At 36.3% G+C, this 13,640-nt stretch overlaps 1 protein-coding gene across 2 annotated transcripts in view; it reads left to right on the top strand.

The window, feature by feature from the left end:
- Positions 1 to 2,222: 2,222 nt before the first annotated feature.
- The window catches only part of LOC148953784 (uncharacterized), a 34,688-nt gene continuing 23,270 nt past the window's right edge, over positions 2,223 to 13,640 (top strand). For both annotated transcript variants that reach the window (XM_089108493.1, XM_089108492.1), the window contains exon 1: positions 2,223 to 2,339. The gene's annotated coding sequence lies outside the window, so the exon portion shown is untranslated. The remainder of the gene's footprint in view (positions 2,340 to 13,640) is intronic.

The raw sequence follows: 13,640 nt of genomic DNA, 5'->3' as shown, positions 1-13,640 counted from the left end.
CTTGCACTGGAATCTGAGATCACTGGAACGAACTTTTTCGGGGAAAGCAAAATCTCACAGCAAACCCAAACTCTGAAGTTCTTCAGAAGTTCACAGCACAAAAAAAATGATGAACCAATCCCACCATCCAGAGGTAGATTCAGAGGTAGAAGCCGCTCTAAAATCCCTCAAATCCAATAAGGCACCCAGGATAGACGGTATACAAACAGAATTTTGTTATCGATTTATGCCTTCAAAAAGAAACAGATGTGTAGGAAAAAATACCACCCTGATTTCTTGTCGACATCTGCCATTGTATCCTTTCACAAGGCGCGATCCAAAAGTAATTCTGAATGCTGCAGGCTCGTATCGCTTACTCACCAGTCAGCTAAAATACTCGCGAAAATAGTTCTGGATCGCATTAAAAACATAATAAGGCACGCAATACTTGAATATTAAGCTGTGCTCTATCAGAACAGATCCAACATAAATCAAATCTTTGTCATCAAACAAATCATGGAGCGGTATTTATAATTTGGCAAAAAGCTATACCAACTACTAATCGACTTCAAATAAGCCTTCATCCTGATCTGGCAAGATGGTCTTTGATATATTTTGCTTAGGAACGAGTTCCCTCTGATAATTTCGATATTATAAGCAGAATGTAGGAGAGAGCGAGAAGCATCGTGCAGACTAGCCAAGGATTTACTGAAGAGTTTTTTACCTCTTCAGGCGTTCTCCAAGAATGCCTCCTTTTGCCCATACATTTCTGCCTGTTCCAAAATGGTGTTCTGGTACTTGTTACTAATAACATGGGGGTAGTCTTAGAAAGAGACCTCTTCGACCTGCTTGTATGATCTGATGACATTAATTGTTTGAATGGAATAACTTAGGATCTGCAAACACTATGCCACTGCAAACACTATTGACGACTCAGCTAGTTCTTTTGGAATAAAAATAAACGCTGGCAAGATCAAGACGATGAGAGTATCACGGCTCGCAACAACCCGTCCTCCTCTCAACAATATCACTATTTAGGGCAAAGAAATTGAGTAGGTCGGCCAGTTCGTTTACTTAGGAGGTGTTCTGATATCCAGGGGAGTCCCGATGGGGGGAGGGGGCCCCCCCCCCCCCCAATTTTTGGAAGTCGGTAGAAAGTTTGCCGAAGGCGAAAATTTCAACAGAAATTTTGCAGAATCGGCCAAAATTCAGCAAAATTCTTGATTTCTGCACAAAATTTGGCATAAATCAGGTGGCAATTCGGTAAAATTTACGAAAATCGCCCCCTCCCCAATAAATGAGCCTCAGGACGACCCTGCTGTCATCCACCAATGACTCCTCAAGACACATCAAATAACACTTTGTTCTTGCCTCCACATGCTTCAAGTCACTGCGCTCTTTTTAGAAAAAAAATATCTGCCCTTAAGACTGAACATGCGACTTTACAGGCCTTAGTCATTCCAGTTGCAATATATGGAGCGGAGATATGGACTCTAAAAGCCGACGAAAAGCGCCGACTGGCGGCTTTGGAAACTAAGTCACTCCGAATCTTACTAGCATGACTTACCTTAATCAAGATCAAACGAACGGCTACTGTCTTTTTTCAACTACCATCATATATACCATCCCACTCCAACAGCTTCAATGGTTAGGATATGTTCAGCGTACGTACCCCCACCGTAACTGTCAAAATAGCCTTTGAAGGAAAAATAAATACTTCTCGACCAAGAGGACGACCTCCCAAGTATTGACGAAAAAAATTTTCTGATCACCCCTTGCCATTACTTCTGAGGACTGCAATAAACATGGAAGCATACCAGAAATACTATCATAAGAGTAGAAGTTCCTAGTCGACCAAACCGGCTGGGTGAGAAATAAAGGAAGTAATAAGTAAAGCGAGAGCTTTAGAGGCAATATCCATCTCAATAGAGATTACAGTGTCGACAGCCAATGCGAATTAAATTCAATTAATTTGCCATTTAATTTTAATACTTTTATTTCTTAACTAACTATTGTTTCTAAATTTACATAAATTTGACGATTCTTTTTTTACACTTATCAGGTTTAGCCTAATATTGCAAGAAATTTAGTTAATGAGCTAGTCAATAAGGAAATGTACTGCGTAAAAAATTCACCGTACTCTCTTGACAATTCGACAGATTAGAAGACACCAGTTTTTTTTTTCTGCTCGTTTATGTTAGCTCGAACATTCTATGCATTGGTGTCAGATGTCCAAGCCTATTAATTTAATAAACTGCAGTCTAGGCTGTATAGAATTAAAAAATTCAGATGTCTCATTAAAAGCGGAAATTTTAAATAGGTTCCAAATGTGCATCTAAATTGTGAAATTATCTACGAAGGTAATTTTTTTTATTCATTTTCATTCTTTATTGCACCATCCGGAACAATTTTAGGTAAGACTGGAGGAGAGAGTTCGGTAAAATTCTACTTTAGCTACTTTTGGCTATCTTGGGAAGGGGTTAGGTTAGGACAATGAGACTTTCAGGGATGGGTCTACAGGCTAAAGTATGTCCCGGGAAGGTATTTTGAAGTACCTACCTCCACTCCTTCTCCCTCTAGAGGGTCATGAAATTTGCCTACATGACAGGTCTATACCCATTGAAATTTTGACAAAACAACATTTTACCTTAATTTTCAGTTATCAGTTTATTTTTCTCTGGCTTTAGCTCTGAAAATGCAATTTCAGTTATTTGAGCAGAATTTTAAGACATATAAATGTTTTTTTTTCAAAATCTAGGCAATGCATTTGCATATCTTTAAAACATTATAAATTGGGATTGAGCAAAGTTGTGAAGCTGAAAACCGTTGTGTTGTTCTTCATTTAAGCAAAGGATCTATTTTGTATGGTTTCAGTTTTATAACACACAGATTTTTACAGGTCATCAAAGGTCAGGACCCTCTAGAGGGAGAAGTAGTGGAGGTGAGTACTTCAAAATATCTTCCCAGGACATACTTTAGCCTGTAGACCCATCCCTGAAAGTTTCATTTTCTTAACCTAACCCCTTTCCAAGATAGTCAAAAGTAACTAAAGTAGAATTTTACCGAGAGTTCGTCTAAGGAAAATTCTTAATAAATAAAGGTATTAGGCTTACCTTTAGATTGTTTAGCCTATTTTATGCTCCTTTTTATTAGGTAGGGACATCCACCATATGGCTAGTATGGGAATAAAGTTCATTTGTGATGCAAATGGATGTTATATTTAGATCGAGGATGTAATTCTAGGTATATATTTGCACATTAGGGGAGTGGGGGGTAGGGTATATATTCCATTAAAATATATCCTAGGTCCTAAGAAATTTGTGAATTTCTTGGAAAAACAAGGAAAGAAGTGAAGATAAAGGCTATCCCTCTGCAAAAGTGTTAATTAAGATTATTCTGCATATTATGGAGTAATAATTGTTTTCTTAATATGTTTCCTTATGTCCAGCTGGACTCCTAGGCTTAAAATACTGGTTGGCCAGTTGGCTAATTGGTAAATATTTACCAAATCATATTATTGAGTTACAACTAAAGTGAATATACCACTCGATGCCTTTTTTATGCTCTTTACAAATATAATAGCCTAATCATTTTTGTCAGAAATGAATTTTAGCCCTCCCCCATATATATAGCCTACCAATTCCGAGTATATATTTGCACATTAGGGGGGGGGGGGGAGTTTAAACTTACCTCTCAGTTACATAACAAATAAAATTACCCCCATCCCCCTACTGTGCAAATATATACCCTAAATTGGTATAGATAGGGGTGGGGCTAAAGTTCATTTCTAACAAAAATGATTATTATATTTGAAAAGAGCATAAAAAAGGCATCAAGTGGTATATTCACTTTAGTTGTAACTCAATAATATTATTTGGTAAATATTTACCAGCTAATTTAAAGATTTGTATATATATACACTGTCAAATTAGCCATCTGGTGGTATCCCCTACAATAGATGTTACCCAACCAGTGTATCCCAGAAGTCATGACAATTTCATATATAGATTTGATAATATATTTCATTGCTTTTTCATCTCTATGGGTTGCATAATGGTAACTCCAGTCTAGACTCAAAGAGATCAAGTTCTGCATAAGTGATTGATTGGAATAGGCCTATCAGATAAAAGTATTACCTTAAATGGTATAAATTATTGATCACAATTAAAGAAAACCAGGTAAACCTGGAGAATATCTGTTCTCCAAAAGTAGACATGCTAGAACCAAACAAGATACATTTTTAAATTGTTAATTTTTTGCTAAAAACAATGCCCATGTCAATTAGAGGGGAGGTGGATGATGCAAGCCCCCCCCCCTCATCCTCACAAATATTCACATGTCTGCCCTGTGTGTACCACTGTGAAGAATCTCTTGCAGATGGATAAGAAATTTGGGTTTTGAAAATTAAATTTTGAGGCTTTGGACATTTCACTCCCTTAACAAAACCATATGTTGTTATCTTTAACCCCCTTAGCATGCAATTAGGAAGTGCTGTTTATATTGGATTAAGATTCAATTGAACCAATAATGTCAAATGAAAAATATTTGTGCATAATTGCCATTCAGTTTTATGGACTGCATATATTTTCAGAGGCAAACATGTCAATACATGACTGTTGGCTATGTTTTGTAGAACATTTAGATTTTGTATACAGTTTAATATAATTTTAGAAAAATTGGTTCTCAGAATTTTTGTCTCATAATAAATTAATGGTATTGGAGTAATTAATATCATTTTACAAAACAAAATGGCTAAAAGCTGCACTTTATTGCAGATTAGTTTAAACTTCTGTTAAATTATATTTCTTGGGGATAATTTATAACCATTTGTCTGATAGAATCATCCCTGATGGAATTGTGCCGGTTATTCTTAATTGTCATAATGATTATATAGAACTTAAGCTTAATTGTATATATTTCAATTATTACATTGCTTTAAATAAGGTGCTAGCTTAATATTTTATAAATCAAGAAAAATTGATTTGCTGTAGCTTATCTTCAGCTGTATCAGTCTGTATCTCTATCAGCCAGCATATCTTTAAGAATTTTATAACATTGGTTGCTTAACTCTACATAACCAATTTAAAATATGTTGTCATGTTGGGCTGAAAAAGGCTATCTTCAAGTGACTGCTTAAAATTTTCAAATCAAGAAAAATCTATTTCTTTAGCTTATCTTCAGCTGTATTAGCCAGAATATCTTCAAGGACTGTATATCAGTAGTCATTTAACTCTACATTACATTACCAATTTAAACTAAATTGCCATGTTGGACTGAAGAAATGTTATCTTCAAATGGCTGCTTAAAATTTCAAATCAAGAAAAATTTAATTTATGTAGCATAGATAGACAGATAGATAACTTATTAGGGACTGAACTGGAAAACTGGTATTACACATCTACAACTACAAAAACTGTTAAACACTAAATAGAGAGAAATAAACACAACAAAAACCAGAAAGGAGAAAAAAGACAACAAACTAAAAACAAGCTATGAACATTGATCACTATGAACATTGATCAAATTAGGCTGTATCAATAAAAAATTGAATCACTAGAGAACAAGTAAGTTTACAAACACTAAGCAAATACAAATCTAATGGAAAGAAGATTAACAACTCATTTAAACAATTTATCAAATGTGAGTGAGGAAAAGAATAATTATTACATTCAAAGAGGATATGATAAAAATTTTCAACACCACCACACGAGCTGAGTGGAGTGTCACTTTTCTCAATTCTGTGTAGGAAATAATTTAGGTGGCTATGTCCAGTTATAAATTGGGTTAAGTAAGGAGACGGGCTAAAATTTTTAAAAGACAAAAGATCATCCTTATTACAAAAACAAATTCATCATCCAGCTACTGACAAAATTCTCAAACCTATGATATCATTTATGATAAATTGCATTAGTCAAAACAGTACAGGGGACTGAAAGAAAGGGAGGGGTATTTTTTGTGTTATAATATCTGTGCCCAAAAATTGAGCAGCTAATTCATCAGTAAATGTACTGTGATCAGCAGAATGGCAGAATAATGGAAATACAGGGGGGGGGGGAATTTGGCCAGACATTAGGACAATTTTTATTAAGGCAACATAGCAATAATATTTCAATAGCTCAATAGTCAATTGGAAGTACACCAGAAATGGTGGCTATGACCTCACTTGGGGCAGTTATGAAAGATTTGGAAATCAAAATCAAGGAAAGCCTTTGAGCTGAAAGTAGGGCTTTCCTTATATGTGTTTTCCTGATTGCACTGATCCATATAGGAGCAGCATACAGAATAGTACTTTCAATAACACTTTTATACAGCAGTCTTAGGGTAGATGGTTTTAGACCCCAAGTTGATCTGGCAATACTAAGAAGGCGGCAGGAATATTGTTCAGCTGAATTCACTCTGTAAGTAATATGAAGAGACCATAATAATTTTCTATCTAAAATAACCCCCGGTTATTTGACATTATCCTGAATTTTAATTATATTCCCACCAAAACATAGCTTAATAGGAGGGGATTTATGTTTGGAGTTAAGTAATATAGCTTTGGTTTTTATTCATATCAACGGTTAGTTTGTTATTTGAAGCCCAATCAGTGAATTTTTAGAAGACATTTGTTGCCATTCTTTCCATATTTGAAACCCTTGAACCCGTTATGATAATGCACACATTGTCTGTGTAAGCTTGAACTTTGCAATTAATGTCAATATTTAACTTGAGTAAGTCATTTATATTTATAGACCAAAGGAATGGAGACAATATGCCATCTTCGGGGCATACATTTTCTAATTCGAGAGAAGTAACATTTTCAAAACAGAGAAACCTATCGCTTAAGTAACTATGAATCAGTTTTAGAATACCAGCGGGGCAATTTTTATCAATCAGCTTTTTATAATAGCCGCATGTCAAGCATTATTAAACGCACCTTTAATATCAAAGAACAAGCACATGGGCGTAGGGAAGGGGGGACAGAGGAGGGCAGCTGCCCCCTCCCCTAGAACTTCAAATTTACACTAGATATTAGCAACAACTTTTCATCTGTCTGAATTTTTTGTTGGATGTTACCTGGTAGATGGTTAAAAAGCTGGAAATAAACAGAAATTTCCAAATATCGTTTCCGATATCAACATTTTCGATCTTCAATATTGATTTTCAGTCAAATATATACAGGAGATTGGCCCATGATCAGCTGATTTTGATTTGTTTAATTCTCCATGAATTGGTTCAAGCAATAAGAAGTTGCTGAGCATGCCAAAGCAAAAGTAACTCATTCAATACCATCCTTGAAAAGGACAATTAGAAATACTCTGCTCATCATCAATCCGGAGTATAAATACTCCAGATCATCTATGTCAGAATCGTCACTCTAACTGTAACTCTTGTTGCAAGAGACACGCCTTTTGCTTTTTAGTCTTTTCACTTGTCTGACTTTCTTCTGTTCCAGGACTTGGGCTTTTTGGCAGATACAGCGTTTATCCTAGCAGTAATGCATTCTGTTGTGGGGGTGTCAGTGAGCACTTCTGACTTTTTCATATTTTTTTCCTGTTGATTTTTTGTGTTGAGCCTTTTGGAAAGGGGTTTGCATGGACAATTTCTTTAACGAATCATATGTTGACCTTTGCTTCTCATTTAGAGACAGAACCTGTGCTGCTTCTGTTTCAGGGTTTGTGTTAAAGGAGTCTAAATGTTGCACAGGACTTGCGCTGAGCATAGAAACTTCTCTGGTAAGTGCTTCACTAGATGTGGTAGGCATTCTGTCTGAAACATATGACAAGAAGAACTGATTACCTTGAAAACATCTCTGTTTGTGGGGTAGACACCACTTGCTCTGATTCCACTGATTATATTCTCAGAAGTGAAAGCCTTTGGATATGCTTTCCCCAGCAGCTCAGCAATGCTATACACAGATATAGGTTTACATTTGTGGGCAGTCATAAAACGTGTGGCTTCCTGGTTGTAGTAGTCCTTAAGGCGCCCCATGACTATCATTTCTGGAGGTTGTAGTTTGTAAGTAGTGTGGGGAAGGACAGTTAAAAGGACAACACTATTATTTTTTAGCTAGATCAAGCAATTCAATGGTGTATTGGCTGATCTAGTGTTCTAATTTCAGAGGTACAGGTGACTGTTTGGAGGGTTTGACTTGATTGATAAAATGCTGCAAGTAAAGCAAAGAATGAGAGGTAATCATCCAGCCAGAAGTATTTTCTGAACTGATTGTGATGGTTCCTGGTAAAGCTCCCCTGAGTAAAATTTCCGGACACTGTTTTTGTGGAGAAGTAAGTAGAGGAGGGACTGTGTTCCCAACACATTAGCACCAGCACAAATCATGATCAACTAACCTCTTTCTGCTGACCTGACCTTCCCTACTTACTTCTGGCCTCGCTGTGCAATGATTTTACCAGGCTTGTGGATTTTTTCAGACCTGATTCGTCAAAATTAAATGTCTTGTGGTCTGAAAATGTGTTTATATGGGCCTTGCTCTAGGTTGTTAAAGAAAGCTCCTACACTGTGACAGTTGAAAGCAGTTGTCCGTCATAGGCTTGTACTTTCTGGCGTTATTACTGATAGAGTTTTAAGGCAATCCATAAAACCACGGTACCAATCTTTACCTGTAATTCCTCCACTATCTCCACTGCCTTTGCAGTTCCGTTATCCGGTACTTTTATAACCTACTCTTAATAATGGCATAAGTATATGCAAATTTACACGCTTCTAGGGGAATACAGTCGAAAGTATATCAGCTATCGTTTTCAAATAAGTTTTTAGTCCTTTTTCATGTTCCTCTGTAAATATTTATCATATTTTGTAACAGGGTGTAAAGAAACTCAGGTCCAGACTTTTTAGAGGGATATTCAGCATCTCAACTATTTTTATGTAGTCTTGCAGCGTTCCTCTAAGGACACCTATGGCTTTTCCAGAGAATCCAATTGACTTCTTGTAGAATAAGACAGAAAAAACTGCTGTTTTTTTTCTTCTGGATAACAGCCACCTTTCTTTCTTTTCTCTTCTGTTTTAATTTTAATCATTTTATCTTGAATGAAATTACCAGGAAAGAATAGAACATCAGTTCACCTACTGTTCTAACAGGATTAAACAATGTCAGAATTAACACAGTTTTGGGTTTTAAGCTTGCCATCTACTTTTAAATATGCTGTTTACACAGCTTTTACAAGCATAGCCCACTTTTGGACACCTTGGTACGGCAAGCCGAATTTATCCTGGGTATTGTGGCCGAACATGGGAGTTCACTATCCGGCAGGATGAAAAAATACTAACAGCAAACTGGTGAAGATGGCACGTCTCGGAAGCTGCCAAAAACAGGCAAATAATAAGAGAATGCAATGTGACTTTACAACGCGAGTTTTCTAGTATTCGTAATTAGGCGTAGGCTTTCAGACAAAATTGAACAAAATTCCAGAGTTAATCACCATAAAACCTGATCCAATCTGATATTTTTGGTAAAAGTTTTAATTAAGGTCAGACATTTTAAAAACATACAATGCCATCTGTCAGAGCTTTTATAATCCACCAGAAGCCCCATAGGTTTTTATATTGAAACTGTTTGCTTTAGCTAAACGTGGGCTGGTCTCCCCTATACCAATTTTGATATTTAATTTTGTCCAACTGTAAACTTTTGAATTGAATTCTTAGAAGAAGCTGTAATCTAACCATAATTTGATTTGTGTCAAATCGCTTTTGTGGTATTTATGTTTTCTGGAAATTGGAAGTAGGATAGTGGGTCTCTTATATTATACTGTTGCAAGAAAAGTAGAACATGGAAAATGTTAAAGGCTGAGTTTTAGCAAAATATAGAGTGACTAGTTTCTAAAGACCTTTGTTCAAAGGACCTTGGGAAGTATTAGTAAGACCCCTCCCCCCTCCATCACAGAAGCTGCTGCCCCCCTCTACACAAGATGCTGCCTATGCACATGAACAAGCATAACGGGAACAATTTTCGCTTTTTATTATCTTCCACAATTGATAAAATTTTATCTTAAGCATCTATTGTTGATTTATTCTTTACAAACCCCAAATTGTGAAGCGAAGATCCAACTGTTATTGTAACTTAAAGAATCAATTTTGTTCGAAAGTAGTTGTCAATTATTTTTCCAACATTAGACAATATGCAATTAGATCTGTAGGAAGAAAAAAAACCCTTTTTATTTCTATTTTTACTTACTAATTACAAGAAGATTTGCTACTTTCCAGTCCTTGGGAAAATATGAAAGCTTCAGACAAGCATTAATAATTTTCATTATAACAGGTGATAACACATTGATATTTTTTTAAAACTAAATTAAGAATCCCATCCAGGCCAGCTGCTTTCATTGAACTTGTATTCCTAATAGTTTCTTGTAGTTCGTCTAGACTAACTTCATCTACACTGTTTTCACTATTATTTAACACGATTGAGACTTCTTGTCTAAGAATACCATGATAATCCCTGTCACAGGATTTATCGTCACGAGGAAACCATTTAAAGAAAAGTCCCTCTTCTGCTTCACTCCCTGAGGTAGTATATGTTCTGTCATCTTTCTTAATGCAGGTCAGCTGTTCAACACCATTATTAGACTTGAATATTTTATGGATTGTGTGCCTGGGATCAGAGCTGCCTTTGGTTGATAAAAAATATTCCCAGTTCTATGTTTTGGCTTTTAGGATTGCAGATCTTTATTTTTTTTTTTTTTTTTTTTTTTTTTTTATATTACTCTTACATTATTTACACTGTCATTCGACGGATACTTTCTTCTTAATCGTTGGAGATGGCCATATTCTTTTCTAAGAAGACTTAGCTCCTGAGTGCACCACCTAACAAACCTCTTGGCATTAGCAGAGTAAATAAGAGTAGATTAAGACGTAGCTTTAGACATTAAATTTGCCAAATATTTTATAACTTAGTCTATTTCTGGCCGAGATGACAGGGGCATAGCACAAATATCATCAACACCATTCAATAAAATAGCAATGAACGTACTCCAGTTCGTTTTGTAAAAATTACAGCTGGTATCGGTATTATTGACATGTTCACTAGGACTAAACGACAAATTAACTGAATATAATTGTGGTCTAAAAGGGAAGGATAGTCCTCAACAGCATGCCAATTTTCAAAATATTTGATAAGCCTTACACTTCCTAGATTCACATCAGGACTGGAATACGATCCATCCTAAGTGGGGGAATCCATGTCATTTAGTACTATTAAAGAACTACTTGAGATGAAATCCTCCGGTTCATTACCTTTTACGTCAGTAGGAGCATTACATAGCCAAAGCGGGCTCTTTGCATTAAAGTCACCACCAATGACACAATTTGGGTAAAATTTTAAGCAGTCTATAATACTACTACTACTACTACTAACAACTCATCGCAGCACCAAGCCGCCTGAGGCCAACACAGCTACGCACGCTCCTCCTCCACCCCAATCTATTCAAAGCCTCCCTTTTTACACCCGCCCATGAAGCTCCCATTTCCTTTAAATCTTTCTTTATGACGTCCTCCCACCCCAGACGGGGACGACCTGCTTTCCGTTTAGCCCTAGATGGTTGGCCGAAAAGAACAATCTTCGGCAACCTGTCATCCTTCATCCGAACAACATGCCCTAACCACCTCAACCTTTCTTTCATTATAGACCTAGAAAGCGGTATTGAACCACATTTTTCGTATAGCCTATTATTTGAAATACGTTCATTCAGCCGGGTACCCAGAACAATCCTTAAGAAATTTCTATGGAAAACGTCTAGCAAAGCTTCATCCGCTTTTCGGTGCGTCCATGCTTCAGAGCCATATTTGACCACTGTCATCACTGTAGCTTCTAAGATTCTAATCTTGGTTTGCAGACTTATCTTCCTATTCTTCCAGACTTTTTTTAACTGTGAAAAAACACCCTGAGCCTTGGCTATTCTATTTTTAACATCTTCACTGCTCCCACCATCTTTACTAATAATACTACCAAGGTAAGTGAAACTGCCCACCTGATCAATCTTTTCATTACCTAACGTCACCTTTTCATCTTCACTTATTCCTAGCCTTAGTGACTTAGTCTTCCTAACATTAATTTTCAAACCAATACTAGCACCCTGAACTCGCAAAACCTCTAAAACTTCATTCATTTTGCTCACACTTTCCTCTAGGATGCATAAATCTTCAGCATAGTCCAAGTCCTGGAGACTTTTTTCTCCCCATTTGATTCCGTGGTCTCCCATTGCCTTTCCTGTGCTCCTTAAAACAAAGTCCATCAAAATAATCCATATAAAGGGGGATAGAACACAACCCTGCTTAACTCCTGATTTAATACAAAACCTGCTGCTACCCTCATTTCCTACCTTAACCTCAGCAGTGTTATTCTCGTACATAGCACTAATCACTTTAATGTATTTGTCTGGTATACCATACAAGGATAAAACCTTTACTAAAGCTCCTCTATCAACAGAATCGAACGCTTGCTCATAATCTATAAAACTGAGGACCAAAGGTGTTTGAAAACTTAGGCACTTCTCAATTATTAACCTAAGAGTGAAAATTTGGTCAACACATCCTCTACCTTTTCTAAAACCGCACTGCTCTTCTCTTAAAACTTTGTCTACGGCATCTCTCAGTCTAAAAAGTATCATATTACTAAGCAATTTGCTACCTACAGAGACCAGACTAATGCCTCGATAATTACCACACTCACTTTTATCACCTTTCTTATAAAGTGGCTTAATTAAGGTTTTCCTAAAATCATTAGGTACTTCCCCTTTTTCAAAAATCATATTCATAATCTCTAATAACTTATTTCTAACCTCAGAGCCACCATATTTAAGAAACTCATTTACTACCCTATCAGCACCTGGAGCCTTATTATTCTTTAATCCTTTTAGTATTGTTTCTAATTCCTCCTCACAAAACAAATCTTCATTCACATCCAAGGTATCACAAACTTTTTCATTGTCCTCTATATTTTTTCCAGCAACTCCATCTTGGTTAAGCAAATTCTCAAAATATTCGGCCCATCTCGCTTTAGCTTTTGTCTTATCGCTAATTGCCACCCCATTCCTATCTTTAACTGGGACAAGTCCGGATTGACTCCTCCCTCTCAATTTGTTAACATGCCAGTACAATAATTTACTATTATGACGTCTAGCTGTATCTTCCATATCCTCGGCAATTTTATCCATGGCCTCCATTTCACACCTCCTTAGTTCATATTTCAAGGCTTTCTCCACTTTCTTTACGTTCCATTTGTTTTCATATGATTTATCACTCAGATAATTCTTGTACAAATCCTTTCTCCTTTCTATTAAACTTAAAGCTTTTTCACTAAAATTCTTAACTGCAGTTCTAGCTTTCTTCCCTAATACACCTTCAGCAACTTCACAAATTATTTTTCTAAAATTATAATAGACAGCTGATTATTTAAAGAAGTTTGAGAAGGGGGGGGGCAATAAAATGAAGCTACTGTTGGATGCCGATTTTTTAATAGACTGAGACGATAACACATTCATTCGTTGACTGATCGTAATCTAAATTACTTCTGAGTGACTTTTTTGCAAGTACACTTGGAGAAAACTCTGAACTGATCCGTGACACCAGAAAATTTTCCAAACTTGCTAACATACGGCTCTTGAAGTAACACAATGTATGGATTTAATTCTACTAGAGATTTCTGTAACTGTGAGGATGTCGCA

The sequence above is a fragment of the Artemia sp. Qi Xiang Cuo genome, chromosome 3 (genome assembly GCF_049724085.1).
Source record: "Artemia sp. Qi Xiang Cuo chromosome 3, ASM4972408v1, whole genome shotgun sequence".
NCBI lineage: Eukaryota > Metazoa > Arthropoda > Branchiopoda > Anostraca > Artemiidae > Artemia > Artemia sp. Qi Xiang Cuo.
This window is presented reverse-complemented; position numbering and strand designations above follow the sequence as displayed.